The following is a 6,191-nucleotide window of genomic DNA, read 5'->3' on the forward strand; positions in this document are numbered from 1 at the left end:
AGTTTACACCAGTGCGGGACACTTTTAAGTCTTATCCCCAACACCCACCAAAGAAAGCCACGAAGTCTTTGCAGAAAGTAAGGTGAATGACTGAACCAATCAACCTGGTGCTAAATTGGTTGGTTTAGTAATTCAGTTTATTGTATTACTTTAAAGCTGAAACATGTCGCGAGTACTTCGACAGATTCCTGTCTGTATGATTTGGACAACGTACTGTAGATGGACATTTAGGACCGGACCACGTAGGGCCTTATTATCGAGTATATTTAATTTTCTTTACAATGTCACGTAGCATTATGCTATATAAACTAGTGACGCGCAACGTCCTATTCTCTTTCCTATTTCAATTCGTTTCCCAATGCAGCGTAGCATCAAGCTATGATGAAATATTTTTGTCATGCTAGCGCATATATAATGCTTTGTATATACAGAACAGCGGTGTATCAGATAGTGTAGAAGTTATTTGTATCTTGTGTCTCTATCTGAAAAGACACGTTCAAAATAGACGTATTTTGTTGAATAATATGTAATGATAATTTTATATTTCATTCTTTCCTATTGTTCTCTATACTGGAATATTTCTGTTTGTAAATAACATGCATACTACGAAAAATGCAGTATATCTATGTGTGTTTTTGTAACACGCGCATACCTCTTATTAGCACTCTCAGCCATCTATGCTGCTGATTAATATTTTCCATCCACCAATACTTACCTTTTTGTATGTAAACAAACATAACACGCGCACGCGTAAGGTCGCCACCTTGGCCATTCATACCACTGACCAAGGCCATTCTAACCTTGTATCGTCGACTCTGTATTGCGCGTAGTATTTGATTTGCAATAAGCTGGTAGCCCGTCGGGATCTTCAAAAATAGCAACCAACGCTCCATAAATAGTCGATTGTTGCCAGATCGCCCAGCAGCAGTGCAAAATGGTGTATCCAAATCGTGAGCCGCTTTCAGTCACAGTGATTCGTTCAACTGTATATTCACGTCCTTGGAGCCAAAGATCGATCTCCTCGTAGCCACAGTGAATACTCCAACGGCAGCAGCTCCACAGCCTAATAGCCAAAAGCAAAAGTAGATCCCTCTTCAAGTCACCGCAGTTCCTCCAACTGAAGCTCCACCACCTAGACTAAACGATTGTGTGTATTAAAATGGTCAGTGTTAGAGTACAATGTAGTAGACTTTAAATAAAGCGCAAATGTATATATTTATTTCTGACCTCATCTTTGATTTTATACCTAAGGTGTTTGTGCTAGTGTTCAGCCGCTTCGGCTGGCCGGGGTAAAAACACATATGGTCAGTATGAGAAACCTTATGCAGAACACTTCAACACTTCGATGGTATTCTATTTCGACATCTCTGTAACAAAATCTCACGCTGATCACAAGATGCCTTTCCGCATAGATCATGACTCACATAGAACCGCGACTTTTTTTAGAATGTTGCGGTTGGCAGACTTAATCCTCTCTCGGGAGTCGGTTAAGAAATATGATCTGCTCTCGGGAGTCGGTTAAGTATTAGCTTAGCTCTCGGGAGTAATTTGAGCAACTTGATAATAGCTTTTGGGAGTGACCTAACTCTGATGACTTCTAAAAATCAAAGAGTGTCTCTTGCTGTAAAATTTGGCCTGAGACCTGTAGTCTCTCAGTCAGCTACCATTCTATTTGCCTGGCTGCAAATAACCTATAACCCAAGCACTGTTTCTTTAATTTAGAATTAACCCTTTGCTGTTGTCTCATAAATATGTCTCAGGACTTTAAAAGAAAAGAAAAGGCAATTTGTGTTGCCTCCTGTTTTAGACTCTTCTACTGTAGCCTAGAAACGGTAGTCCTGTCCCAAGAATATCACAACGCCTGTCACATCCAATATATATAAAGTAATTTCGACAATATGTCCTTTCGTTGATGTCACCCGCATATGAATGAGCTCCGTGTGCATGTAATCCTTAGGGTGATACTAACCCTAAAACACTTGTGTTCATAATAGAAATATGTGTTCCATAATACCGTCTCCAAGATACTTACTAGTTTACAATTGTGTCCAACAACTGCCATCTGTTGTTGCCGTACAGAATTCTGCAAATATACCGACCGATTCACGTCAAATCATAGTCCATTAACACAGGCACACCCAGTTACACATATATCGCCCCAGAGCGATAATTTGGCATCGCTCCAGGAGAGTGCATTTAACAACGACATTCTCTTACATATATGTCCCATTAATCTGTATGCCATACTTTAATAGTTATTTTTACCTGCGCGAGAGATGAATAGCAGATACGCCTGTACCTTAACTAACCACCGGCCGTCATATTGTTGTAGATGTCGTAGCCGCCAGCACCTCGTAGAATATCATACTTACAGTACCATTATACAACCTAACGACTCTTTTCTGATGACGGTCAAGCCCGAACTGCCGTACACCAGCCCAAAAAAACCCCCCAGTTGAAACCGACAGGGGCACAAGTAATACTGCCGTAAAACCGTCTACTTCGCCACTAATCCCAAACCGCAGCCAGCAGGGGTACTATCGTGCTAGATGTCATTTGAAATTTTGTGGAATTTTCCAAAATTTAAGCTAGTGACTTCTAGTTTTATGTCATGCTGTGCGTTGATTATTCCTGATTTGCGATACCAGTGGTTACCGACGTAACTTGTGAAATTTTTCGTAAAAACTTGTCACCAACCCTGGTACCAGATATGGTCCCTTGATAATCTCTATCTGTTCCCTGGCGATCACAATTTCGACGGGGTATAGCTCGTTCTGCTAAATAAAAATCTTCTATACGACCAACATATGTCGTCCTCGAGTTCAAATTGATTATGTTTCCGTTTTACACAATATTAGCATTTAGTGTTGCCCTTCGCCACCCATATCATGTTCATGAGCTCCTATACCATGATCAGTGGCTCGGCTCCGGCCGGCCAAATAAAATGAAGACGTACCATTCGTATAATTGTTAAGTTCGGAACCTATAATTTCGGTTGGCGCTCGAAAAAAAGTCTTGAGCTTCTATCAATTGCATAGTTCACGTTCATCTAGACTATGCGATCGCATTGAGTCAAGTCAGCCCATTCTATTGAAAATTTCATGATTCTCAAATTAGTAGCCGAATTAGCAGAATAGCCTCCTTAACTTCTTGCACATGTGCTAGCATCTTTAAGTGGTCTTTCCGCTCGATAACCCCTTCAATGTGTTGTTTGGCCTTCTCCAGCGTAGAAATAGATTGTTGAGTTTTAGATACTAAACCGTCTAGCGTAGCATGTATCTCTGCCTTAGTTTCTTCATCCGGTGTCGAATCAGAGGAAATTATGTTGCCAGCTCATTCGTAAGCAATGGCGATTGCCGATAAATTCCAAGCAGTCGTTTCAACAATTGATATTTGTCCACGTAGTATAGGTTTTGAACTTGTAAGAGCCTATTTTTAGCACCGCGAATACTCGTGTCCTCGTTGCTTCCTGGTACTAGTATATGCGTTAATACCTGTTAGCACTGGTGGGTAAGTACCCAGTGTGTCTCTTACTCTTACACTATAAGATTCACCGTTATATACACTGTAAAGATGTCGTTAAGATGGCGATTGCTGATGAATTCCAACAATCGAACACAGACGTTCTTGTCTACGTAGTATACGTTTTGAACGTGTAAAAGTCTATTTTATTTTCACCGCGGATACTCGTGTCTTCGTTGCTTCCTGGTACTAACATGTGTGTTAACACATATTAGCACTGGTGGATAAGTACCCATTAGGTCTCGTGCTCTTTCCTCATAAGATTTATCGTTCTAGACGCTGTATAAACGAACATTAAATTCAGCATCTGAATTGCTAGTATGCGTTGCCATCACTCTAGTGTTCATGGGTTGTCGCATTTCCGTATACGTTAGGGGGGCCAGATCGATAAATCTCCACAGTTCCCATGTTAGTTATGTAAATATTTGTGCTGGTCCTGGTTGCCATTTCTCCATACAAAGGTAGCAAAAGAATAAGAGTGGTAACCGAGACCATTGTAGCATAACTTTTTTAATTTTTCTTGTCTTCTGCAAGAATTTTTGTATTCGAAGTAACCAACAGGTCTCGACAATCAGTGTAGGTCGGTGTTTTAGTGGTTTTATACCTAAGGTGTTTGTGCTAGTGTTCAGCCGCTTGAGGTGGCCAGGGTAAATGCTCATATCGTCAGTACGAGAAACCTTCTGCAGAACACTTTAACACTTCGATGGTATTTCGACATCTCTGCAACTAAATCTCACGCTGATCACATGATACCTTTCCGCATATATTAAAACTCGCTTAGGAATGCAGCTATTTTTAGAATGTAGTGGTTGACAGACTTAATCAACTCTCGGGAGTTGGTTGAGAAACTTAATCTGCTTTCGGTAGTCGGCTAAGTAGTAACTCAACTCTCGGGAGTAATTTAAATATCTTAATTAGCTCTCGGGAGTGAGCTAACTCCGATGACTTCTATAAATCAAAGAGGTTTTCTTACTGTAAAATCTGGCCTGAGACCTGTAGTCTCTCACTCGGCTCAATCAAATCAGAACCGATGACGATGATTCTAAACCAATGAATTTTAGTTTTCCACCTTTTAGTATGGAGTTCTGCTCTTTCTCAGTGCCAGAGAGGGAGCTGCGTGTAGCAAGTTTGATGTACGGAAGCCACATATCATCTATGTAGATATACTGTGTCGCCTCGGGCGTATAGAGTATATTCTCACATTGTCTCTCAGAATCGGTGACGCATCTATGTACACCCTGGGTTGAAAACACGGCCCAGTGACCACCCATGACTAAGGTCACGGCGCATGGATAGCGATATTTCTCTTCCGTAAGGCCCATCTCCTGTGCTCGTATACGTGATAGACATATTAACTTATGCATCCATGTAGGAGTCCAACGTTGATAAAAACTGTAGGACCGAGACTCTTCCATAAATTTCTTAAACTGGCGGTATAATCAGTTTACTGAAATCAGTAAACCCTTAGGAGGACGCTGTTGTATGAGATTGGATGGTCGAGCATCCGTGGTTAGTCGTTGTTTCTGTTTTCGGTTTGGCACTGCGAATACTTCATTCACACAGCCAACCTCTCCCTCTGGAAGATATCAAAACATTCATATTAAGTTTTTCTTGCTTAGGTATTAAACGAATATGCTCCTCACGAGATCTTTCCCAACTTTGGTATCTGGTAAAACATTTATAGCTCCATCCAACATAATAATATGTTTTTATTCTCCAGCAGCATTCTCGCGCCTGGTGAAAGACCATCCAAGGGACTACCTGAACCGGCCACAAACTTTTTCCCCAGTGATAACGAATCCGCACACAGCGCCACCGGTGCCGACTACTTACCAATACATCCGATTGCTTCTTAATCCCGAGCGACCCTTTCTTTCAAGTCGGGCCCATTCCCGGGCGCTCTGAAACACACGTTCAGTGACTCGCTTGTACGCCGCGCTTTCCTCACTTCAACCCCATATTCCTCTTCTTCCAGATAGTTCATCCAATGAGCAGATCATACGATTCTATAAGAATATCTGTGACGACAGCAGGATTTCCTGGCACGTCCGCGTGGCCGCTTCCGTCGTGTTGTATACTGTCGTGCCGGGAGATAATTTTTATTATTATCATGTTCTGTGTTCTGTATATATGGCATGCTTGCAGGGTTCTGACATATCCCTGATGCCCTGGTTGCTTAAACCCAGCATCCGACCTCAGAGGGTGGGTTCAACTCCACCTTGGCACCTTTGCCCTTTATTTCCTTTTCCTGGGCCTTGATGTCCTTGACAGGGCTGTTGTCTTTAATCTCCTTCAGGCCTTTCGTCTGTTTCAACCACTCCTTTCGCATGTGATACTATCAGTCCTTGGTTAGATTGTTCTTCGGCCAAAGCAGCGTAGTCACAGTTGCCCATTTTCATTGCTCTATGGCAGGCAACTATCCAACCTCAACTGCAGAAAACGGAACTGTCAGTTTGTAGCCCAGTTCGTGTACCTGCAGTTCTATCACTCGAGCCAAACATGACATATATTTTTCCAGCCCTCGATTCTCAATTTCCATATTCAAGACCATCTCCGTTGGGCTCATCCATAGCCCTTGGTAGTACTAGCTCTCATCGCCATCTTTCCCAATAGCTCAGAAACAAAAAAAAGGGGAGGGGGGGGGGGGGGGGGGGTTCTCTGTCTTCGTT

The sequence above is a fragment of the Sphaeroforma arctica genome, assembly GCF_001186125.1.
Source record: "Sphaeroforma arctica JP610 unplaced genomic scaffold supercont1.623, whole genome shotgun sequence".
In the NCBI taxonomy this organism is placed as follows: domain Eukaryota; class Ichthyosporea; order Ichthyophonida; genus Sphaeroforma; species Sphaeroforma arctica.